Source organism: Pinus tabuliformis, chromosome 8 (genome assembly GCF_031772625.1).
Source record: "Pinus tabuliformis cultivar Carrire ecotype Pingquan chromosome 8, CPIR1, whole genome shotgun sequence".
Lineage (NCBI taxonomy): Eukaryota > Viridiplantae > Streptophyta > Pinopsida > Pinales > Pinaceae > Pinus > Pinus tabuliformis.
This window is the reverse complement of record NC_142294.1, coordinates 547,624,348-547,651,343: the sequence shown is the minus strand read 5'-3', so window position 1 is coordinate 547,651,343 and position 26,996 is coordinate 547,624,348.

Here is a 26,996-nt window from a genome sequence, read left to right as displayed (position 1 = left end):
TATGTTTGGTAAATTTTCGTTTAAATTATCAAGATAACACACAATTATATCATTTAACCATCTGAACGCTTTCATGTTACTGTCCCATTTCCTTCTTTTCTCTTCATACAACGTGACCCTTAGTTGTGTTGCCTCCGTGTTGTAAAGAATGAATTTATTGATGGTATCATTTTTTGAATTCATTGATGTATACAAGAATTAAATATGATTAGTATGAGATCAAATATATATTATCAACTTCAATGTAAGCAATTTCTCTATATAAAGTTGACAAAGGATAATTTGTTTACTCTTTTGATCTGGATCTTGTGGGGAGACCCCCAAGATCTAAAAATTTGAAATGGATCTTGGGGGGAGGCCCCCAAGATCTGAAAATTTGAAATGGCAGAAGAAAAGTGGAGAACACCCAGTAAACAAAACCACAAATGAAATTTGTATTAAAACATATAATAACTGTAAGGACTACATTGTGGTGGACAATATGTCCTTTTACAAAATGTGACTTGTTACTTATAGTATTTTTCAGTTAAAATACCACAAGTCAATTCCATGGGTGAATGAATACCATGGGTGGATGTCACTTACAATACCATGGGTGGATGCCACTTATAATACCATTGGTAAATTTCATGGGTGGATGAATACCATAGGTTGATGCCATTTTCTATTTGGATCATTCCTCCCTCCTTAAGAAGTAATGGTCCCCATTGCGTGAAGTTCCCTCCTGTGAAGCCTTTGTTGAATATGAAGAGCCACTAAAGAGAAGGGTTTTATATGGTTAACCCATAACCATGATGAACAAAGATTCGAAGATAGAGATACCATGTAATTGATGTGACCAACTGTGATACTGACAATGTGCGGCCTAGCAAATGGAATGCGATGAACTGTGGGTTTTTGGATGACCCATAACCATGATGAATGAAGATTCAAGGATAGAGATAACCTGTAATGCTTGTGACCAACTGTGATACTAACAATGTGCGGCCTAGAAAATGGACTTCAATGAAGTGTGGGTTTGTGGATGGCCCATAACCATGAGAAATGAAGATCTGAGGATAGAGATACATTGTAATGCTTGTGACCAACAGTGATACTAACAGTGTGCGGCCTAACAAATTGACTTCGATGACAAGGATTTTGTGTGGTTGACCCATAACCGTGATGTTGGTTGTAGATGAAGTAGCAGGTGCCTACATAGCCTTGGGTGGGAGGGCACATCTCCAAAGAACCCAAGCCGAACGTTGCTATGTTGAAATTGATGAATGTGAAGCAGGTGCCTACTAAAGCGGGGTGGGAGGGCACATCTCCAAAGGGAACCCACTCCGAATGTTGCTCCAGAATTAAAATGGATATAACTCAACCAATATAACTCATAATATTTATTATAACCTATTTTTGGAAACAGAAGGACCATTTTGCTTTTCCCATGCATTAGAAATCCTTATCTAGACACGCTAGAATCCCATATTTGCGGTGCAATTTTTCCTCCGTTACAAAATTTTTGAAAAAATATCTGATTTTAAATCAACGATATCTCCCACATCCGAACTCCGATTTGACCCATTTTTTTTGAAATTGAGTGATTTTTCGAGAGGAGCTCAGATCTATGATCACTTTTTTGAAATTATCCACCAAAATTAGAAAAAAAGAAGATAAGAGAGCTGCCATCCACTAATTGCCGTCAGAAACATGTCTCCAACATCGCTGATTTTAAATCAGCGATATCTCCCTCATCTGGATTTGATTCGGCCGATTTGTTTTTCGAATTAGGTATTTTTTTCAAGGAATCCAGATCTGTTAATTTTTTTTTTTTTTTTTAAATTTTGTACCAAAATTTTTTGATCTGATCTACAAATTCGCCGCCCAAAAACATTCCTGCAAAAAAATGTAAAAAGAAAAATTCTTACTGCTTGGCCTGAGAAAATGCTCTATGGAGGACATAGCACATGCTTGAAGTTTGTTGAATATTGCTGAAAATTTTGAAACTGAAATATGCATCAAACCCTCATTCCATGGAATCATAACCTACTCTGATACCATTGGTCCAGATCTTGTGGGGAGACCCCCAAGATCTAAAAAATTGAAATGGATCTTGGGGGGAGGCCCCCAACATTTGAAAATTTGAAATGACAGAAGAAAAGTGGAGAACAACTAGTAAACAAAACCAAAAATAAACTTTTTATTAAGACATATAATAACTGTAAGGACTACATTGCGATGGACAATCTATCCTTTTACAAAATGTGACTTGTTACTTATAGTATTTTTCGATTACAATACCACGGGTCAATTCCATGGGTGAATGAATGCCATGGGTGGATGTTACAATACCATGGGAAAATACCATGGGTGAATGAATACCATGGTTGTGTGTCACTACAATACCATGGGTGGATGTCACTTACAATACCATGGGCAAATGCCATGGGTGGAAGCCACTTACAATACCATGGGTAAATTTCATGGGTGGATGAATACCATGTGTTGATGCCATTTTCTATTCGGATCATCTTTATAATGCACCTTTTTCAATTCATTTGGAGTATATACCTTTCCCTTTTGTCACCATCCAATTGGTTGTCCCAAACCACTAACCCTAGCGTGTCATAAATTTTCTTGATGTACTCATTTTAATAATAGAATTACTAGTATAATATGCACCCCTCTGCCATAAAACCATCTGGTTTTACCCTTCGTTGAAAATTCCCCTTCAATTTTTCATGTACATCTCTAAGAATAAAATCCAATGGCATGAGAGTACCCCAATTCGTTCAACCTCATTACATAGGTGAATCAAAATATAGACTTGCAAGTCCATAAATCTTATGGGGAGTTCCTTCTCAAACATGGAAACAAGCTCAACTATCTCTTTATCCCACTACAAAATAATATCCATATGAATATCCTTTGATGCGATCATATGCACACATGCAAATAATTTCAATATGGCATGTTGTAGGTCTCAAGGGAAATCATGGTTCACACCATCATGCACAAACAAACGTTACATACATAGTTAATTGACATAAAATTGTGAGTGCATAATATATTTTAACCTACATAATAGAAAAACAAGCATGTGTTCGATATACATACCTTAAAAGGTTTATATGATCATGTGATTTCAACTCTGATAAATGTCTGTCTATAGTAATACAATGTTGTAGAGTTGACCCATATAAAGAATTTCCCTTCACACCAAGTATAATATTCTTTTCCATAGAAATATCATTTTTCTTTAATATCCATGGAACATCTCATTCTTTAAAAGGCTAGGAGGCACCAACCTCCCCTCTACCTTCATTTCTTTGCCATTGTCTCTTTTTAGTGTTTGAAAATATAATATCTCTCCTAATAGCCAATGTGTCATTTTTTTTTTTTTATGTTATGTTTCTCTATAAAGAAGATGAAACAATTTTTAATATGTGCATGGGATCTAATAAGTGAGAAATATTAAGACACTCAAGATATCTAAGCTCATAAAATATAGATTTTCTTTTCATCCCAATAGGAATTTTCTTAATAAAGTGTAAAAAAATCTAGGATAATTGAACATAGGTTCCCCATTTGAATCAAATAACTCTGAAAATTCATTCTCCTTCTCTATGTCATATTACTTGATCCAATTTGTTGGTGTCATTATTTCAAGTCTTTGGGTTCTCTTTGGTTTACCAATGAAAGTAGATGCATCTCTTCTATAAAGGTGGTCTTATAGGAGAAATATCTATAAGTAGTGGCAAATTTCCTTTTGTAGGTGATTAGATCACCTAGCATTAATGGAAGGTCGAAAACATTTACATCCATGATACCCTTTTGTTATGGGACCTGTTATCACCCCAAGAAACTCTTCTAGGTTGTATATCAGAGATACTCGGGAACATTACAAACTCAACAAAAATGTTGGAAAATGGTGGATGAATGGAAGGAATGATGCATATTCAAGCCAGATAACCACTTCTACTATGCTTAACCCCACAAATGGGTGAACACCCCCAGACTACAAGGATTTAGACCACCAATTACTCATAGTTTAAGGAATAGGTGAACATGGAGAATATTGACCATACCAGCAAATGCACAAGACCATGTGATGACCGGCTGCAACTAGTAGAAAGGTCTGTAAATCTATTTCCTAATGCACAGATAGGATGATAGCTCTCTGGCACCAAGGGAACAGAAACCTACATACACCTTCAATAATGCATACTAGATTCTAACACAGAGGTGGGATGACAGCCCCTCTAATCCTAAACATCAAGAGCACATGAAAAATGCATAACAAGCACAACCTGGAACAAAGAAGAAGTGGAAAGTGAGCAATTAACAGCAAAAGAAGCTTGCATTAGCTGAAAATGAAGACCAGATGCTACAGGTATCACAGTAGTTACAGTCTCCAGAAGTTGAACTTTACATCAAAACAATATCCATCAACCCTCATTACATCTTGTTTCTGGGTATATATGGAGGTTGATTACAAAAATATCTGCTATCCTATGCATGGAGGGGTCATAATGGACCACCAACCACATTAACTGTTTGATATGGGTCTCTGATACAATCTGCTGCTTTCATGAACAAAATTTGACATTCTCTGGTACTTAGGTGTACTCCTCGAGCAGGTGGAGTGTTGTATGAATAAATTTCCATAACTGCTGGAGGCGTTTAACTGCTCGAGGCTGTACTTTCCTTCCTTGGCCATGCTGTCTCTTGAATGAGGTAGTTGAAGATTAACTGCGCAGAGTGTTGGTGGGTAGCTGATCACTGTTATCCTTCATCCCTTGGAAGCATGGTATAGGCCAAACACACGAAAACTGCATGGAAAATGAATGAAGGGCTGGGAATAAATGTTAGCCGTTGGATGGAACTGACGGATGGCTGAGATCTCATGGCGGGAGGTGATGGGAAGATGCGGGGCGGAGCGACTATGAACTGTCGGATCACAGTCGGGCAGATCCGACGGTGATCGGGGGTGGAAGTTGCACGGGAGATAACGAGTGGGAGAACGGGCGGGATGGAGATAAGTGGTTTCCCTGCACCGCTTATGGGAGGCAGTGGTATTTGTACAGAGGAGTCATGATACCACTTAGGTGTTGACGCGTGGCGGATGTGACTTCGCGGGAAACCGCTTTCCCCGCTGGCTATTGTGCGTGCATGTTTAGGCGGCGAGATGTGCGAATGCCGTCAGATCAGGAGATGGATGATCAGACGGCAGGAAATAATGCATGAGCTTGGTGAACTGATGTGACAGGAAAAGCTACGGGCTAGGGACTTTGTAAAAGCACGCGGTTATACAGGTTAAGACCTTAGCGTCGGGGGGTTTGTCGTAAAAGGGCTTACATAGGGGAACACACCGAATTGGTAGATAGCGCCTACTTCGGAGGTTATATGACTGCGGTTGTATGCCAACTTAAATTTGGCGCCTAGGAGCCAAAGAAATCAAGGTTTATACTAAATATTGGAGTAAAACAGGGATAGCGGGGGATTATGGAGTTATAAGGAAAATGAAGGAGAAGAGGGAACCAACTACTGCGAGCCTCTTGCAAACATAACAAGCACTGCCAGACCTGTTTTTTATCCATTGAATGTTGTAGAATATAGCAGAGCTAACACTGGCTCCTTCTGGGGATGAGATCCTCCCTGTGAGGTCTCAAGAACCTACAGATCAATGCCTTTCCAATTGAAAACAAATTAGCCAAAATTCCTAGTGTTCCATTAGGCATGGACTCTACTTTGCCTACACAAAACTGATAAAAACAAAATATTTACAACCTTTAAGGCCAAAAGACCTTAAATCACATAAATTTTCAGAAAACGCCCATTAACCGGGCCATCAAAAACTGCTTCTCCTCCCATACTTTTTAGTATGAAGGTGTTGTTCCCTTGAATCTGAGAAATTATGAAAGGCCCTGTCCAGAAAACATCAAATTTTCCATGGTTTCCTTTCTTTTATTTTAGTGCATCCCATTTAAGGACCAAGTCTCCAACCTAAAAATTATCTGATTTTGTCTCTTTGTCAAAGGCTTCCTTGATCTTTATCTGATGTGATGTAGCCTTTTCAACCAACTGTTCTCTAATCTGATGTACCTCTGCTAAATCAGTCATCCTCTTTACCATGTCTCCTTCCTCATCCTACTCTTCTTGAAGGAATTTTGCTACAGGGAGAGTTAACTGAATTGGGAATACAACTTCAGTGCCATATACCAGCTTGAAAGGAGAATTCCCTGTGGATTTCTTAATGGTTACTCTGTCAGCCCACAGTGCATATTTTGAGCTTAGCAACCCAATTCCTTTTATTGTCCCGTAGCAGCTTCTTAATTATCCTTATCAGGCTTTTATTTGAGGATTATGCTAGACCATTACCTTGAGGATAGTATGAGGTGGAATGAACCAGTTTAATACCCATTGAATCACACATATCCACCAGTTATTTTACCCTGAAGGCTGCTACATTGTCTGTGACTAATTTATGTGGACAACCAAATTTGGTAAAGATATTCTCTGTCAAAAACTTCATGGCCACATTATGATCAGCCTTCTTGGTAGGGATTTCTTCAATCCACTTAGTTAAATAATTGGTTGCTACTAATATCCATCTGTGTTGGCCACTAGAATGTGGATTGATCTCTCCAATGAAATCCAAGCCCCACTGCTGAAAAGGTCCTTTTTCCTGTATTGGCTTTAGGGGCAGGGACTTCAACTACTTCTTTCCTTCAAATCTTTGGCACCTGTCACAAGATTTAACAAATGAAAATACATCAGAAAACAAGGAGGGCCAGTAATATCTAGCTCTGAGAATTTTATGGGTTGTAGTCTTCCAATAATGGTGCCCTCCACACATGCTGGAATGCAACTGCTGCATAACTTCTATTGATTGTTCTTTGTCCAGACACCTCAAAAGCACTCTAGATGGATCCCTCCAATAGAGTAGATTTTCATGAATGCAGTATTTAGCTACTCTAAGCTTAATAGTTCTGGCTTGACTTGTGCTTAAGCTTGGAGAGGTTTCTAGCTTCAACAAGAATTTAAATTTTTCACAATACCAATCACAAGAAGCCAGACTTTCTTCCACTGACTGCTTTCCCTCTGGTTCAGCTACTTCCTCTTCTTCACCTGTCTGACCAATTTTTGCAATTGTATACAGGAAATCTATATCCAATGATCTGCAATTTTCTTCAGCTAACAACCTGGCAAGACCTTGATCTTTGACAAGTTTGGTGGGCTTCAGTTCTATATTGAATTCAATTAGATTTGCAATCCATTTAGCCCTTCTTCCATTAGCATCAGGTTGTGTTAAGACATCTTTTATTGCAGTAGAGGGTACATATGCAATTATCTTGGAATGCAAGATATAAACTCTGAAAGCTTTCAAGGATTTGATAAGGGCATATGCTTGTTTTTCAATAATGTCGTACCTTAGTTCAACATCCCTTAAGTTTTTGCTGAAAAATGCCACTGGATGCTCTGAACCTTCTTCATCTGCTTGCAACAAAACTGCTGCAATAGTGTCTTCAGAGGCAAATGAAAATATATGGAACTCCTTGCTGTAATCTGGGCTGCTTAACGTGGGAGCTTCCATAATGGCCTTTTTAACAGACTCAAATGATTTTCTTGCTACATCAGTCCATCTAACCTTTGACCCCTTCTTCAACATGGAGGTAATATGCTTCACTAATTCTGCAAAATTTGGTATAAACCTCCTCACAAAATTAATCTTGCCCAGAAAGGACTGGATATCTTTCTTTGATCTCGAGACAGACAAAGTCTGTATTGCTCTTACTCTTTCTAGGTCAATTCGGACACCTGCAGCAGAAACAACATGTCCTAATAACTTGCCTTCTTCTAAAGCAAATTGTGATTTTTTAGGATTGACTGAAATCCCAAACCTTCTGCACTTCAGGAACACTTTCCTCAAGTGTTGCAAATGATCTTGATGGCTGCTGGAGTATACTGTTATATCATCTAGGTAGATGAGGACAAATTTATCCTTCTCCCCCACAAATGCTATATCCATAGCTCTCTGAAAGGTGGCTCCAGCATTCATCAATCCAAAAGGCATCTTGGCATACATAAAAGTGCCCCAAGGAGTGGTGAATGCAGTCTTCTCTTGGTCATCTGGGTGCACAGCAATCTGATTAAAGCCTGAAAATCCATCCAAGAAAGACATTACTTTGGCTCCTGAGACCTTCTGCAGCAAATGCTCCATCTTGGGTAGAGGATAGTTGTCTTTCTTAGAGCATTTGTTTAAGTTTCTGAAATCAACACACAGTCTGATTTCTCCACTTTTCTTCCTCACCACTACTAGATTGGCTACCCATTTGGAATATCTAAGAGGAACTATAATCTTGGCAGCCAACAATTTTTTAATTTATTTTTCAATTAGAGGAAGAAGCATAGGATTTATTGGTCTCAGCTTTTGTTTGAAAGGAATGGTGTCTTTCTCTAAAGGGATTTTATGCTGAATAATCTTTTTATCATAAGTTTTCAGGTCACTATACTCCCAGGCAAACACATCAGCAAATTTCTTAATTAATTCGTAGTACTCAGAACTTTGGTTAGCAGATAGCTGGGAAGACAAATTTACGTATCGAGGCTGACCGGGACTCCCTATATCGTGCTTACAGAATGCAGATTGATCTCCTTTCTGGGCAGCCTTGTAAGGCACATCATTTTGGTCAAACGATCTTTCTAAAGGAATTAAACCCTTAGGTATATAATTGCTGGGAAGCTGGACAATGCTATTTCTGCCAATTTTGTTCCTAAGCTGGGATTGAGGGCTTTCTTCCAAGACTTCATTCTCTTGGTCAATTTGCATTTCGAAAAACTCATCAATGACTTGAAGGAACCTATTTAACTCATCATCATCATCGAAAAATTTCCATTGCTAGACATTATCAGTCAAGGATGGTCTATATTTCATTTGGACTTCATAAATCAGCCTGGGAGGCATAGTAGGGACAAACATGATAGCAGACACAGCGAGGGAATTAGCAAGCTGATTTTTGGCTCCAGGAATATATGAAATACAGAGATTTTCAAAGGAATCTTTGAGTCTCCATACCTCATCTCTGTATGCTTTTAGCCTTGGGTGCTTTGCCTGAAATGTTTTATTTACTTGCTGAATGGTCAAATCCGCATCTCCAAATACCTTTATGCTTCTAATTCCTCTGTCTTTTGCTGCATTAAGGCCCAATATCAGACCCTCATACTTTGCTATGTTATTTGTGACTTGAAAAGCCAGCTTAAAATACAGATGTGTGCTTTTTTGTTCTGGAGATATCAGCACCACCCCTGCTCCTGTAGTCTCCCTGGAACATGCTCCATCAAAGAACATCTCCCAAACCTGATTTCCTTGCTCTTCCTCGACCTGATTTGTTGGTTTCCTGAGCTGTGTTGAGGCCTTATGGGATTCTTCTATTTGGAGGATACATGCTCCAAAATCAGTGTCCACAGTATATATGGGATGATTAGTAGGATTCTTCCCATCACTAATGATATATGCCAACTGTGCTTCTCTGTACAATCTCCTGCTTTCCCCTCCAAAAACTGGGATAATGGCATAAGATAGATCATTCTGTAATGTACCACCTAGTCTCTTAATCCATCCTCTAGACAGCAGCATGCCAAACTTGGGAGGCACATCTGCTACCACAATATCCATCATCATACTCTTCATGGGCAGCTGAGTTAGGGTAATGGCTAGATCTTTGATCAATCCCAGACATTTCACCTTTCTTGAATCAAAAGAGAACAAATCATGATATGGTCTGGTGATGTTAAGGCCTAACTCTTCCATGACAGCTTTAGGCATCAGATTGTGGTTGGCCCCTGTGTCTAGCAGGCAATTGTGGAGGATTTTGTCATGAATGGTCAAGGAGACATAAAAATATGGAGAATTATTATCAGCAGGTTCAATCATGGGGCTAAGCACAATAGCAAGCTTATCATCTTGCAAATTGACAGAGTCAGTGGAGGTTTGTGTGGTTTCCAGCTCAAGAGCTTCAAGGATAGGCTTTCTAAATACTTCACTCTTCACCAACTCTATCAGGGGCACAGATATTTTCAATGTCTGAACTACTGACTCAAAGCTGAAAGGGGAATGTAACTTATTAGAACCTCTTATCTCTTGAACTGGGGCTTTGAGGATGACTGGATCAGCAGCTGGTCTTCTCTGTTTGATATTCTGTGATTCTGTTTGGACAGTAGCTCTTTGGGCAGGATTCTCTTTGACATTTTTTGCATTCGACCTCAGGTTATATCTTCGCTGCTCCTCAGTTTGTAGGACAACTTCTCTATCCCATTCTTGACTATCTTGTTCCTGCAGCAATGATTCTTCATAAGCAGCCAAAGTAAAAAATGCAGCGCTGCCTTTATCTTCCATGCAGTGAATTTCATCCTCATCTTCAAATTGTTCCTCCTCCATGACTACATTTTGGAAAGGAGCTTTAACTTTCTATTCTTCTTTTGATTCTTCACCCCACTAAATAATTTGCAACTGTTCATTTTCTCTTTTGAATGGATTGGGATTTCTTGGAGCAAATGTGTTATGTTGCCTTGTCTTTCCTGAATTCTACTCAACCTTCAGCTTAGAAATTTTAGAAGCCAATGACTCTATCATCTTAGTCATTTTATCTAATTTAGGTTCTGAAGATGAAGCAGAGGAAGTAGAAGCTTGACCTCTCTACCTCCTTCTATCAGCATGACTTTTGAGCTTTTCTGCAGCTATGATATTAGACTCTACTTCTAGGGCTGCATACTACATGTCTGCCAGAGTAGCACATATCCTTTCTCTCAACAATAGGAAGAAATCAGAGTCAAAAGCATTGGCATAAGTGAGTTTGGAAGAGGTGGGGGTAGGCTTTACCTCAGTTGGTATCTTACTATACATACGATTGAATCTTTTATTGAACTCAGGTAACGATTCCCCTTTTTCCCTTTTCAGGTTACCAAACTCAGTATGGTAATATAGCAAATCCTTTTTATCTCCCTAGTGCTTCAAAAATGCATCATATAAGGCTTCAATATCTGTTATAGATCTCTGGGGTAATTCTCTAAACCACTTCCTGGCCTCTCCATCAAGGCTCTGGACAAAAACTCTCATCTACACATCATTTTCACTTATATCTAAGTTATCAACATAACTGTAAAATGCCTCAAGGTGTTCTTCAGTTTTTACTCCCTCTGTGCTAGTGAACTTAGGCATATATTTCTGATATTCTCCCACAGGCATGGGATTTAAAGGAACAGGCAAGATCAAGGGTCCATACCTGGCAGCTACAATTCTTTCTATCTTCGTGGGTGCTTACTGGCTTGCCATGATTGGGATATGTGGAAGGATACTGGCAGATTGAATGGTAGGAAGTAATGTGATGGATGGCAGAGACAAAGGGATGTTTTGAGCTGTATGGGAAGCTTTCTTTGGACTGAGATTCAAAGGGGAACTAGATGGACAAGGGGCTATATTAATCTATGAAGGAATTTCCTTATTAACAGTGCTGGGCTCTAAATCTTCAAACTGTATATCTTCAGCTATAACCTTATATTTCAGAGATGCATGAGTTTTCTTAGGCTTACCTGATCCTGATGCCCCTTTCTGTGATGCTTTATTCAATTTGACAGTCCTCTCAGGGTCAGGCACTGATTCAGCTGGTGATTTCTGAGGATTTCTTCGAGTATGTCTCACAAACTGAGCCAGAACTTCAATGTGGAGTCGCCAAAGGTTGGTCTTCCTCCAGTGGAGTCGCCAGATAGATGATTACAACCAGAAATGTGCCTAGACCTTGTCTATCATCAAAATTTGGAACTGTGTCGTTCTCCTAGGGAAGCTGAGCTTCAATCTCCTCTCCCCGGCAATGGTGCCAATTAATATTATCACCCCAAGAAACTCTCCTAGGTTGTATATCAGAGATGCTCGGGAACATTACAAACTCAACAAAAACGTTGGAAAATTATGGATGAATGGAAGGAATGATGCATATTCAATCCAGATAACTACTTCTACTATGCTTAACCCCAGACATGGGTGAACACCCCCAAACTACAAGGCTATAGACCACCACTTACTCACAGTTTAAGGAATAGGTGAACATGGAGAATACTGACCACACCAGCAGATGCACAAGACCATGTGATGGTCGACTGCAACCAGTAGAAAGGTCTGTAAATATATTTCCTAATGAAAATATAGGATGAAAACTCTCTGGCACTAAGAAAACAGAAACCTGCATACACCTTCAATAATACATACTAGATTCTAACACAGAGGTGGGATGATAGCCCCTCTAATGCTAAACATCAAGAGCACATGAAAAATGCATAACAGGCACAACCTGGAACAAAGAAGAAGTGGAAAGTGAGAAATTAACAGCAAAAGAAGCTTGCATTAGCTGAAAATGAGGACCAAATGCTGCAGGTATCACAATACTTACAGTGTCCAGAAGTTGAACTTTACATCAAAACTATATCCATCAACCATCATTACATCTTGTTTCTGGGTATATATGGAGGTTGATTACAAAAATATCTGCTATCCTATGCGTGGAGGGGTCATAATGGACCACCAACCACATTAACTATTTGATATGGGTCTCTGATACAATCTGCTACTTTCATGAACAAAATTTGACATTCTCTGGTACTTAGGTGTACTCCTCGAGTAGGTGGAGTGTTGTATGAATAAATTTCCATAACTGCTAGAGGCGTTTAACTGCTCGAGGCTGTACTTTCCTTCCTTGGCCATGCTGTCTCTTGAATGAGGTGGTTGAAGATTAACTACACAGTGTGCTGGTGGGTAGCTAATCGCTGTTATCCTTCATCCCTTGGAAGCATGGTATAGGCCAAACACACGAAACTGCATGGAAAATGAATGAAGGGCTGGGAATAAATGTTAGCCGTTGGATGGAATTGACAGATGGCTGAGATCTCATGGCGGGAGGCGATGGGAAGACATGGGGCAGAGCGACTATGAACCGTCGGATCACATATATGGACAACGAAGATCATTTGATAGGGAATATCGAGAGAAGGCATGAATGGAGAAACGTGGGCCATCGGATCACGGTCAGGCAGATCCGATGGTGGTCAGGGGTGAAAGTTTCACGGGAGATAACGAGCGGGAGAACGGGCGGGATGGCAATAAGTGGTTTCCCCACACTACTTATGGGAGGCAGTGGTATTCGTACAGAGGAGTCGCGATACCACTTAGGCATTGATGCGTAGTGGATGTGACTTCGCAGGAAACCGCTTTCCCTGCTAGCTATCCCGCGTGCATGTTCAGGCGGTGGGATGCGCGAATGCCGTCAGATCGGGAGATGGATGATCAGATGGCGGGAAATAACGCACGCTCTTGGTGGAACTGATGTGACAAGAAAAGATGCGGGCCAGGGACTTTGTAGAAGCGCGCGGTTATATAGGTTAAGACCTTAGTGCCGGGGGGTTTTTCATAAAAGGGCTTACATAGCGGAACACACCGAATTGGTAGATAGTGCTTGCTTCAGAGGTTATATGACTGCGGTTGTATGACAGCTTAAATTTGGTGCCTGGGAGCCAAAAAAATCAAGGTTTATACTAAATATTGGAGTAAAACAGGGATATCGGGGGATTATGGAGTTATAAGGAAAATGCAGGAGAAGAGGGAACCAACTGCTGTGAGCCTCGTGTAAACATAACAAGCACTGCCAGACCTGTTTTTTATCCATTGAATGTTGTAGAATATAGTAGAGCTAACAAGACCCACATTGTTATTGTATGCATATCTCATTAGCATAAAAAAAATAGTTGCGCCAAATTAATTATGTTGAATAACATTATAGCTATAAACAAAACAATCAACATATTTACTAGACATACTCCTAGTCCTATATAATCAGGCAATGTGTATGCACATATGCTATAAAATGTAAAAGATATTTCCATTGGAATGAGTATTGATATATCATATACATGTATCCCTTCTTAGTTTCTTAAATTCATCGATCAATAATTACAGGTAGACATCCATATCTTTCACTTTTACCCAAAACTATAATATAAGAGCCAACATAAGATACTCATTCCTTATAGAAAACCATGGAGGGATATTTTTGTTGATCATTACCATTTTCCAAATAGAATGGTTGGTTTTATGGAGGGAATAACGATTAACTCCATCCATGAATATGCTCAATTACAGGCTTCATACCTCATCCTTGAATTTATTGGTTCGTATATCCTCTATGGGTTTCATGAATGTTGAAATTGTTGGGAATCACTTAATTCCTGGATCAATTCTATGTGAGGCATGACACCTTTGCAACTTGGCTAATTTTTGCAAAAAAAGAGCCTTTGATTTCCTGGAATTTCGACATCTACCTCAATATCTTATGAGGAGGACAATGTGCCCTATTTATTTTGTTCTTTTTTTACTTTTGGTACCTATCATATCCAGATTTTGGACACATCTTGTTATCCACATTTTAATCTTTGTATAGAATACAATCATCAGGACATGCATGGTATGATATGTACTAAAGACCCAACCCATTTCAAAATTTTCTTTGCCTCTGCACAACTTTTGGGAAGGACATTATCATTAAATATCTTATCTTTGAATAATCTATAATTAACAAGAAATATAAATGTACATTGTCATCAAGGTGTTACATGTCATTTTGTCACATTAGGAAAATGACCATCGGTTTGTATCTTTCACTATTCATAAATGTGTTCCAAAGCATTCCCCCACAAATTTAGAATCCAAACTATCTGAAAGAAAGTGGAATTTCTGGATCCCATGGCTCAAAACCATATTTTTGGCTTCCTACACAGTTCCCTTGTCAATGTCTGCGCATACGCAGAAAAGTCCATTAAAAACTTCACATAAGTGCACTTTGTCTTGTGGCCTGCGCACATGACTTAAAAAATGTAAAATTAAAAGTAAAGTCTAGAAGCATTGCTAGTTGTATCTTTTCCAACTAACAAGCTTTGAATGGATGCCTATTCAACCATGATCCCTCCCATCATGGAGCTACTCCCTCTCTTTGTGGAACCCCTATCCCACCAATAGTGGATCTCATACCTTGGGAAATGGATCCCAAACTTCCCCTCCTTGGCCTATAAAGCTAACCTAGGCCTGAGGATTGAGGAGGACTATTGGAAGTAGGCTTATGCTACAAAAATAAGGTTGGAAGGTTATTCATTCAAGGAGAGGGTTGGAGATTGTGGGAAAGGACTTGCAACATCAAGGCTTCAAGGTTGTAAGTTTATTCTCCATTTTATTAATATAAAGGCGATTATTCTTTCTCAACTATGTCTTGTTGATACAATTTGTAGGATTCCTTGATCACCTACATCGATTATGATTGCATATTTATCAGTTTATGATATATGATTGAGTTAATTAGTTCATTTATCTCTTATGCTATATACTGGATGCTTTGATCTTGTGTATGTTTTTGTCTATGAAAATCTCCTTTAGGATATCATGGAGAAGCTGTGGGAAGTGATGGGAAGATTTGTAAAGCATCGAGGAGAAGTAGATGGTAAAGATCCCTAAAGGGGTCTTCATTAGGCATTTCGATTAAATGGCAAGTGACCTCTATCATAGTGTTTGTTTCATTCAATCATAGTTTAGGGAAAGGTAGCAGTTCCTAGTTGTTTGTTACTAGATTTCTTTGAGGTCTAGGGAGATCGCTCTTTTTCGCAAGAGGGATAAGTCCACATAACAAAAACATGCATAAAATCAACCATTTTCAATGTTAATTGTATGAGATGATTTCTTAAAAAAATTAGGGGACTTAATGGTTAGTTACCTAAAAAATGACAAGAAACATATATCTCACAAATCATACATTACTTTCAAGTTGTATAGTAACATTGCTTCCCCTATTTGGGTAGATCTTGTTGACCCATGTCTAATGACAGGGGTGGAGGAAATAGATTTCAAGCTTCCAAAGAAGGTATCAACAATATCAACATCATACCCTAGTTCATTTTGTTGGAATGCATTTAGCAACATTCCTTCCATGGAATTGGTATCCCATAATAAATCATCCATACCAACCCTTATATCATTACCTTCATCCTCAAAATGCGAAGAACTAATGTTACTATAGATGTTTTGAATTGGTGGCTCTAGATGTAGTGGGAAGTGACTAGGTAGTTGATTTAATAATTGGTATGCTTCTTCTTTTAGTTGTGCTCATTTAATTTGTTTTTCTACTTTTGACATCATAGTGGGGTGAAATGGTAAATGGTATATAGGTCATTTGTCATTGAAATCCTTATTGTAAGAAGATTGAACATTGCATAAATAATATTAGTAACACGATGCATTTAGTATGATCAAATCTTATACCAAATATTTATTAAAAGAATGGATTTTTTTTTATCAATGCTACTGGGGTGTCATAAAGAGAGCCAATTCACAATGTGGTATAATTGATATAAGTTGGTTTCTAAAAGATGGATTGTTACAATTGGTATGGTAAAGTACCTGTTCATTTTCATTAAACAATTGTCTGCGATATCATTCTTTTGATAAGAGTTTGCACCATTTTGGGACTTTGTGGAATATCATGTACATCCAAACTTGATCCTAAATCTTTGATCCTACAAAATTCAATAAACACTGTTATAGACATTTTTGTGCCTTACAGCATAGAGCATGAAATGTCAATAATCTAAGGGATCCAAAGTCCCTAAACATGTTGTTCTTACCCTTAGAAGAACAAGGTCAGCAAACCACAGCACTACAGTTCAGTTCTCCACTGAAAAACACTCAAAAACAGGTCAATTTGGGATCAAAGCAGCTGCTCCACTAGGCATCTGCGCTGCATAGCAGGTACAACAAAGGCTACCTGCTATGCATAGCAGGTAGAACAAAGGCTACCTGCGCTGGGCGTACTTGGACATGTGGAGGAATCTTTTTCTCAAAGTGCCAGTGCCTAGGAAGCTTCTAAAAATACACTTGATCATAAGATTCACCTAATGATGAGTTAAGAGCTTCTAAAAACTCCAAGTGGAAGACAGAAACTCCAAGTGAAGAACTGAAGAACAACTGGAGATGAAGAGGACAACAAGTCACACATCAAGCTGGCTTATCTTCACTCCAAAACTCTATATAAGGGTCTCATCCCATGGGATCTGAAGGGCGGAATTTAGGGCAAAGAATCACTGTTGGTTTTGCAGTTGAGAGTATTGGGTGATTGCTTGAGGGAGGTGAAGAAGAGATTTATCTCCGTCGGGAAGGTGATGCTGGATTGGACCTCTCATGGTTGTATCACCGCCTGAACCTTACTTCCATATATTAATAAAGCATTTGAGGTTCTTCTATTCGCATGTGTTTCAATGGTGAATTGTCTTACTTGCGTCTTTGATTTATGCTAATCCTTGAATCATTTATGTATGCATGCTTCTTGTAGTTTCCTTTTCTTGTCTTATTTGCAGGATCTCGTGTAGCTGGGTCCGTGAAAAGACTTGGAGCTGGGAGCAAGTGGCAAACAAAGGAGATAGGATCGACCATTTTCACAAGACATCGGTAAGTGGATCTCTCCCTTTTATCTCTTGCATGTCATAAAGAAGAAACTTTAGATAGCTTTGCTTTCAGCTGTTGCTAAGGAACTGTCACCCTTAGAGTGGGTTAGGGTCATTCCGAGTTGGATACTTTCCCCCACAACAGAATGGCAACTCCGCTGGGGATCGTGTCTTGTTGGTAGCTTGTGTTTCTTGCTATTCATTTCTTAAACAAAAGAGTACCGAATCGAACTGCATGCGAGTCCTTCGAATGCCAAGTAGAGGGCAGCTACTCTAGCCCAGTGCTGGGCATGTTTATGATCTGAAGAGCTGATCCACAAGGACTCTTTTTAGCTCTTTGTGATAGTGTTCATCTTCCTTTAATCATCCTCTAGAGTATACTTGACTGACAGCCTCTGATTTGGCCAAAAACCGCTCATTTTTGAGCAAACTGTGAGCCGGAATCTGAGAGAGACGAGAGTTGTCTCATCAGTGCAGCTGCAACAAAGGCTACCTGCACTGACATCGCAGGTCCCGAAGGGGCTACCTGCGCTGCATCGCAGATTGACAGTGCAGCACCTGCGCTGATCCAGTTTTGCCTTGTGCAACTTGGATTCTCCACTGTCTGTTGCCCAGTTTTCAGTATTGTTTTTGCAGCCAGTTGTCAACCTGTATACCCAGCTGAAACCACTTCTCTTTGCCTTCATTCCCCCTCAGTTGTATGAAGAAACCGTGATTGTTCTTATTGTATTTCTTGCTGTCATTCACTGTTTCCCATAGCGAAAGCGAACTAGTCTTGCTATGACCTCTTGGATCTAGACCTGTGAGAAAGTGTCGTTGTGATTCTAAGAGTTAGTTTATTGCTGTTCATAGCTTCTTGAGCATTTGCTTTCGTTATATGGTTCGGATCTCAGTATTTCTTGTGTTGAAATGAGTGAATCTTAAGGTGTTCTTTTGATTATTGGACAAAACTTGTTTGATTACGCTTGAAATCGAATTCGAAATTATACAACAGCTTTCTTTTTGTAATACATCAACATTAAGGAAGAAGAAAAGAAATACTTGCATTTTGCATGTGCATTTTGACAGTTTGCATGTCGATTTAGGAAAAGTGCATCAGTGTGTGCTCTATGATCTGTTTGAAAAGATGATGTCTTTCTTTTCCTTCAGTAGTTAAGGTTTTCATAAGTTGAAAGAATTGAAAAAGCTTGCTTATCATTCTTAGACTGCATTTAGGAGTTGTCTCATACATCACGTGGTGATCCATAAAGGCAAACTGCTAAGCAAGATCAACCTAAAAAGAACTGAATTTATCTAACAACGCTTTGAAACATAACGAAACACAGTAGAGGTCTAGGTAGAGACGTGAACCGGCGTCGTTAAACATAGTGACTGTCGATCTCTACGAAGGTGGGTGATTCCTCCTGAGGGACGATAGCACTAATACGGACTTGTGCCCCCGCGTATATTGGGGGACCCCTATAGGAACAAAGCCTTTATCCATAGGAAGCCGTGTCGGCCGCCCTACTGATCGCGATGCAGTGAACACAGCATTCACGAAGATCGAACACTCGTACCGTAAAACGTATTCTGTGGTTTCGCGAAAGGTTTGGCACACCCTTGCCTAGAACTCCAGAGTAGTTTCTTTTGGCCTTTTTCAAACTCTATAACTGAAAAAGTCCATCCGATCATTTGTCACTTCAGGCTCGTTAATACATCGAAGGAGACTAGAGTCATCTTTAGCTTTTTCTCGACTCTTAAAAAGTGAAAAAGCAAGTTGTGTCTAAAGCGTCGTCATATAAAATTCATCTTAAACGGAACATAATTACCCCTGATTCCTACGTTGATCTTAAAGTTGAGAACATGGAGCACACCAACAAAGGGATTCCGCATGATGGGACCCCTAGCCCTTTCTCCTCTTGGGGAGAAGTTGGTGCGCCCCACATGGCCACACTGTCGCTTCCAGGACTGACAATTGGCCTGCCAGTTTGGCTATTCTCAATCGCTGTAGTTCAGACCACCACGGTTCCTGAACAGTCGAGTCAACAGTTAGACTCGTCTAGAGCTACCCTCCAGCCTTCCACTTCTTATACGCCTTCCTCCGATCCTTCTTCTTCGAAAGGTCAAGCCGCCGAAAGCGGAGCTCCCATAGAAAAGAAGAAGGAAAAGAAGAAGAAAGAAAAGAAGCAGAAGGAGCCAAAGGCGCCTGGGGGCAAGCAGAAGGTATCTAACGAAAACCCACACACAGCACGGACCGGGCCCAAATCGCCATGTGTCATATGTAGAGGGAATCACTTCCACAGTGATTGTCGTAGTATTCCCCGGATACTAAGGGACTGGTCCCCTCGTTTGCACAGCCCGGAAGCGTCAACCTCTGACAACCAGGTTGAATGCTTACCGTCGACCAACGAAAGTGAAGGTCGCAGACGATGAAGGGGAATGAGATTCCCCTACGAACTATGTGAAGGCAATTACACCCTTCGCCGTTGTCCCTTTTTAGACGAAGCAAAGAGAGTTTTGGAAGATCAACCGGTGGCACCGGTGCTACTTCCTCCTAGATATCAAAAACTCGCGCCAAGTCCTTCGTTGGTCGAAAATACAGCGGCCCCGCTCATAGGGCCAGCTGAAGTGTCAGTCACTGAAAGTGACCCTACTGAATCCGGACCGGACGAAAGTCCAAAGGTCGAAACGGCAGTTGACCCGGTTCTCCCTTCAGAAGTTTCATCTTCAAATACCACAGTCACTGAGGATTCATCTTCAGTTGACACCCCTACCGAAGAGAATAAGGATGACACCGTCCATATTCTTTTCATCAACACCGATTCTGATGAGCATCTGGGCAATGCGCCCGCTCCTTTATCGCAGGAAGGAGCATCGTCAGGATCATATCCGGCCGTATATTCGGTCCCACCACCAAGCAACCTAGTTGCGTCCTTTGATTGGGACCAACTAGGCAGACCCCGGTTACCAGCCAGTATACCATTTAGAATTATAGTCCAAATATACAAAATGGTGATGGCTGGAACTATCATTGATGAAGGGGCATCTGTGAGTATCCTGTCCTCTATTGCTTGGGAAGCACTGGGTTGCCCAACGCTTTTACCTGAGACAAGAAATCTCTCGGGTTTTGACAGAGGAACCAGTCGACCATTAGGGATTCTACCTAATGTGCCTATTACCTTGAAAGGGAAGGCTGTCAAGATGGGCTTGATGGTCGTCCAAGGACCCTTGGATTATAACCTACTCCTTGGACGAGACTACATATATTGCATGGAAGCAATAGTCTCCTCACTCTTTCGAATAATGTGTTTTCCATACGAAGGAAGAATGGTCAAGCTCGTAGACCAACTTTCATTTCCGGGATCACGCATCGCAAATAGTCACATACCTATCCTGAATGGTCTATTTGATCAAGAAAGGTCTCTACCTCCGGTTCTTCTTCTTGATGAAGGTGAGTGATTCGGGAAAAGAAAGCCGTAACCCAGGGGGCATGCATCCTGGTCTGCTCTGGAGGCAGAAGAAACCTTGGGTGTAAAGTAGAATTTCCGCGGGAGAATATGACTAGTCCGTACCCCATCCCCCCCTTCATCTTTGAGAATCTTCCTCTGAGCCATCTTCATGGAGAAGAAGGACAAGAAGACAAAGAGAGAGATGGGCTCTCAGAAGGGGTAATTGGGAGTGGGGTTGTTCTAGAATAAGATTCTCTTGTTAAAGTTAAGTGTGTGGCGAAGCGTCGTCATTCACCTTTGTCTAAATAGGTAGGCTCTGCCAAAGAAGGGGATCCGTTTGCGGCAGCAAGTAGTAACCATCTTTGGATAAAAGGCAAGCCTCACCCATTAAAACGAATGTTTTAGAGGATAAGTAGGGGCAGCCTCCAAAGAAAGAGATTCTATTGCTACAACAAATTGTAACCATCTTTGGATAACCTAATGATAGACATCGCCGAAGAAAGAGTTTCATTTGCGGCAGCAAATAAAACCAATCTTTGGGTAACCTGAAAGAGGTAAGCCTCCCTCAAACCTACCAATGTTTTGTCTATTGAGAAGTGTTCTTCTCTTGTCGCAAGTAGCTGTTCTCTTGTCGCAAGTAGCTGTTCTCTTGCGATCTCTCGAAGGTCAGTTAAAAATTGGGCTGACGAGAAGACAAGTACCGCGTAAGACCCGTCAAAAATAAAGAGAAGACAAGTATCGTTAACATTAGGACTGACGAGACGACAAGTAGATGTGAACACCCAAAGAAAACCAAAAGTAGGGGAAAGGAGGGGCAACCTTGAAATTATACTTTATACTTGGGGGCATGCAAACCTCTTGGAAGGCAAGCATAGGCGACTTTTAGTTTTAGGTAGGAATAACCCCGCTAACCCGTAGATAAGTCAGGACCCAGCTTGCACAAAGAGAGGATATGGAGCAAAGCGTAGGGAGATGAAGCTCCTTAAAAAATAGGAATCTTCCATGAGACCTTACTACTTTATGACTGGTAAAAACGAGCAGTTTTGGCAAAGTTCATGCTCGTTAAAAAATAAACGCAAGATCCGAGCAGTTTTAATGCGGAAATTCATGCTCGTTAAAAAATAAACAAAGCTTGTGAGCAGGCTTCCCCCAGTGTTCAAGCTCATTCAGAAAAAATGAACTGGTAAATAACCATTTGAGACCGTAAATTCATCAGCCATAAAAGCCTTGGTCGTGTTTGTGCACCTTCACCTCCACTTTTCATTTGGCCGATCATTCACATCCACTTGATTGTTTACCTATTTTGAGGAACAGCTGCGAAGAGTGATTTCACCTAGCCATCCTTGTGACACTGCCGTGATTGGAAAATTCCAACCTGTACCTGGAATCTGCTGCTATCCCTGTTTATCACTCGTTCCTCAAAAGACGAGTCTTCTTTGAGCTCTTTTCACTGACTCGTAAAATATGAAAAGTTTGCCGAGTTTTGGCCTTCCAGCTCGTTAAAAGGACCGGAAGAGCTATCCCTCCTCTAGATTTTAATCTTTTTGGACCTGAGGGATTATTGCACAAAAAGATCGAGCGCTTGTCTGGTTCGGCTCGATAAAGATATAGAACATTCATCCCTTTTGTATTGTTTTATACTTTTTCGGACTTAAGGGATTAGATGACGAAAAAGAACCCCTGGAGTCCACTTTATGTACCCTTTTCAGACTCTCTAAAAATGAAAAGGACCGAGTTGTCTTTGTCGCTGGGCTCGTTAAAAATATTAGATAGCGACAAACTTGTCTTTAGACAAGAATGAGTTTCCCTATCGCTAAGCTCGTTAAAACATAGCGATGGGCTTGCCCGAAGGGAAGGTTATAGATCAAGCATATGTTATCCTCCTCAAGCTTGTCAAAAAATAAAGAGGTACTGGTCAGAAATGACTGGGGAAAAACTGGGAAGAACCTCAAAGCTTAATGGTAGCAGGTCGCTCTTGAACATGACACTTTTGCCTCCGTAAATATCGGGTTGGGTTATTATCATTCACCGGTCCCTTCACCATGGTCTCGCCATACCATCCATACATGGGGTAATGCTACTGATCCATCACATCAGTGTCGTTATATGTTCAAGAGATGTCATTCAGAAAGTGTCAACCGGGTCCCATCCACTACCGTACATCATTTTTCATCCTTCCATGACCGCCACCCTGAATCATATTTCACAGATCGTTTTCACCGTCATCACTAGCTCTGTTCCGTGTCACTGATGTGGGATTCATTAAGGCCCTCCTTTGACGGATCACTTCTTGTCGACATCAGCTCACTATCCAAGAAGTTGATCTAGGAACACCCCCTCAGTACTTTGAAGCTTGCATGCCTCAATGGCAAGTTTCTCACTCCCGGCGATAGGTATACATTAATGACCTTCGACCAAGAGACTTTGCGTGGTGTTCGACGTCAAATCCTATATTCACACCACGTGAATTGTGCTGCAGTACCTTGAGGGTCATCATCATTATCGGTGATTCCTCTCGCGCTTGTTAACAGTTTACATTATTGACTGGTAATCAAGCGATGTCTTTCCATGTTCGACTTCAAGAAATTCTCACATGGATCGACTTGTACTAAAGTGAATATCGGACAAGTTTGAAGACCCCGGATCTAGTTTCATCCATCCGGGCTGCGATATATATTCAGGAGATAAAAACATAGACATGTGCAGCAGATGATTATCCTACTAAAAAAGGATGATAATTAAAAGCAGAGAATTATCAGTCTATTATCAGACGATTGTCTGTTTATGTACAACAAATGTATTTATAAAGCTGAGCATGGGAAATGCCCACCTCAGCTAGATCATGAAAAGAAAGTATGAAAAGATAATGTATTGTATTGTATTTTGTTACAGGTCGCCTCCCGACGATTGAATGAACTTCGGATCCTCCTAATAAAACATTTCACCCGATAAACGACCTCATACTTTAGGGGGCAACTGTTATAGACATTTTTGTGCCTTACAGCATAGAGCATGAAATGTCAATAATCAAAGGGATCCAAAGTCCCTAAACATGTTGTTCTTACCCTTAGAAGAACAAGGTCAGCAAACCACAGCACTACAGTTCAGTTCTCCACTGAAAAACACTCAAAAACAGGTCAATTTTGGATCAAAGCAGCTGCTCCACTAGGCATCTGCGCTGCATAGCAGGTACAACAAAGGCTACCTGCTATGCATAGCAGGTAGAACAAAGGCTACCTGCGCTGGGCGTACTTGGACATGTGGAGGAATCTTTTTCTCAAAGTGCCAGTGCCCAGGAAGCTTCTAAAAAGACACTTGATCATAAGATTCGCCTAATGATGAGTTAAGAGCTTCTAAAAACTCCAAGTGGAAGACAGAAACTCCAAGTGAAGAACTGAAGAACAACTGGAGATGAAGAGGACAACAAGTCACACATCAAGCTGGCTTATCTTCACTCCAAAACTCTATATAAGGGTCTCATCCCATGGGATCTGAAGGGCGGAATTCAGGGCAAAGAATCACTGTTGGTTTTGCAGTTGAGAGTATTGGGTGATTGCTTGAGGGAGGTGAAGAAGAGATTTATCTCCGTCGGGAAGGTGATGCTGGATTGGACCTCTCATGGTTGTATCACCGCCTGAACCTTACTTCCATATATTAATAAAGCATTTGAGGTTCTTCTATTCACATGTGTTTCAATGGTGAATTGTCTTACTTGCGTCTTTGATTTATGCTAATCCTTGAATCATTTATGTATGCATGCTTCTTGTAGTTTCCTTTTCTTGTCTTATTTGCAGGATCTCGTGTAGCTGGGTCCGTGAAAAGACTTGGAGCTGGGAGCAAGTGGCAAACAAAGGAGATAGGATCGACCATTTGCACAAGACATCGGTAAGTGGATCTCTCCCTTTTATCTCTTGCATGTCATAAAGAAGAAACTTTAGATAGCTTTGCTTTCAGCTGTTGCTAAGGAACTGTCACCCTTAGAGTGGGTTAGGGTCATTCCGAGTTGGATACTTTCCCCCACAACAGAATGGCAACTCTGCTGGGGATCGTGTCTTGTTGGTAGCTTGTGTTTCTTGCTATTCATTTCTTAAACAAAAGAGTACCGAATCGAACTGCATGCGAGTCCTTCGAATGCCAAGTAGAGGGCAGCTACTCTAGCCCAGTGCTGGGCATGTTTATGATCTGAAGAGCTGATCCACAAGGACTCTTTTTAGCTCTTTGTGATAGTGTTCATCTTCCTTTAATCATCCTCTAGAGTATACTTGACTGACAGCCTCTGATTTGGCCAAAAACCGCTCATTTTTGAGCAAACTGTGAGCCGGAATCTGAGAGAGACGAGAGTTGTCTCATCAGTGCAGCTGCAACAAAGGCTACCTGCACTGACATCGCAGGTCCCGAAGGGGCTACCTGCGCTGCATCGCAGATTGACAGTGCAGCACCTGCGCTGATCCAGTTTTGCCTTGTGCAACTTGGATTCTCCATTGTCTGTTGCCCAGTTTTCAGTATTGTTTTTGCAGCCAGTTGTCAACCTGTATACCCAGCTGAAACCACTTCTCTTTGCCTTCATTCCCCCTCAGTTGTATGAAGAAACCGTGATTGTTCTTATTGTATTTCTTGCTGTCATTCACTGTTTCCCATAGCGAAAGCGAACTAGTCTTGCTATGACCTCTTGGATCTAGACCTGTGAGAAAGTGTCGTTGTGATTCTAAGAGTTAGTTTATTGCTGTTCATAGCTTCTTGAGCATTTGCTTTCGTTATATGGTTCGGATCTCAGTATTTCTTGTGTTGAAACGAGTGAATCTTAAGGTGTTCTTTTGATTATTGGACAAAACTTGTTTGATTACGCTTGAAATCGAATTCGAAATTATACAACAGCTTTCTTTTTGTAATACATCAACATTAAGGAAGAAGAAAAGAAATACTTGCATTTTGCATGTGCATTTTGACAGTTTGCATGTCGATTTAGGAAAAGTGCATCAGTGTGTGTTCTATGATCTGTTTGAAAAGATGATGTCTTTCTTTTCCTTCAGTAGTTAAGGTTTTCATAAGTTGAAAGAATTGAAAAAGCTTGCTTATCATTCTTAGACTTCATTTAGGAGTTGTCTCATACATCACGTGGTGATCCATAAAGGCAAACTGCTAAGCAAGATCAACCTAAAAAGAACTGAATTTATCTAACAACGCTTTGAAACATAACGAAACACAGTAGAGGTCTAGGTAGAGACGTGAACCGGCGTCGTTAAACATAGTGACTGTCGATCTCTACGAAGGTGGGTGATTCCTCCTGAGGGACGATAGCACTAATACGGACTTGTGCCCCCGCGTATATTGGGGGACCCCTATAGGAACAAAGCCTTTATCCATAGGAAGCCGTGTCGACCGCCCTACTGATCGCGATGCAGTGAACACAGCATTCACGAAGATCGAACACTCGTACCGTAAAACGTATTCTGTGGTTTCGCGAAAGGTTTGGCACACCCTTGCCTAGAACTCCAGAGTAGTTTCTTTTGGCCTTTTTCAAACTCTATAACTGAAAAAGTCCATCCGAGCATTTGTCACTTCGGGCTCGTTAATACATCGAAGGAGACTAGAGTCATCTTTAGCTTTTTCTCGACTCTTAAAAAGTGAAAAAGCAAGTTGTGTCTAAAGCGTCGTCATATAAAATTCATCTTAAACGGAACATAATTACCCCTGATTCCTACGTTGATCTTAAAGTTGAGAACATGGAGCACACCAACAAAGGGATTCCGCATGATGGGACCCCTAGCCCTTTCTCCTCTTGGGGAGAAGTTGGTGCGCCCCACATGGCCACACTGTCGCTTCCAGGACTGACAATTGGCCTGCCAGTTTGGCTATTCTCAATCGCTGTAGTTCAGACCACCACGGTTCCTGAACAATCGAGTCAACAGTTAGACCCGTCTAGAGCTACCCTCCAGCCTTCCACTTCTTATACGCCTTCCTCCGATCCTTCTTCTTCGAAAGGTCAAGCCGCCGAAAGCGGAGCTCCCATAGAAAAGAAGAAGGAAAAGAAGAAGAAAGAAAAGAAGCAGAAGGAGC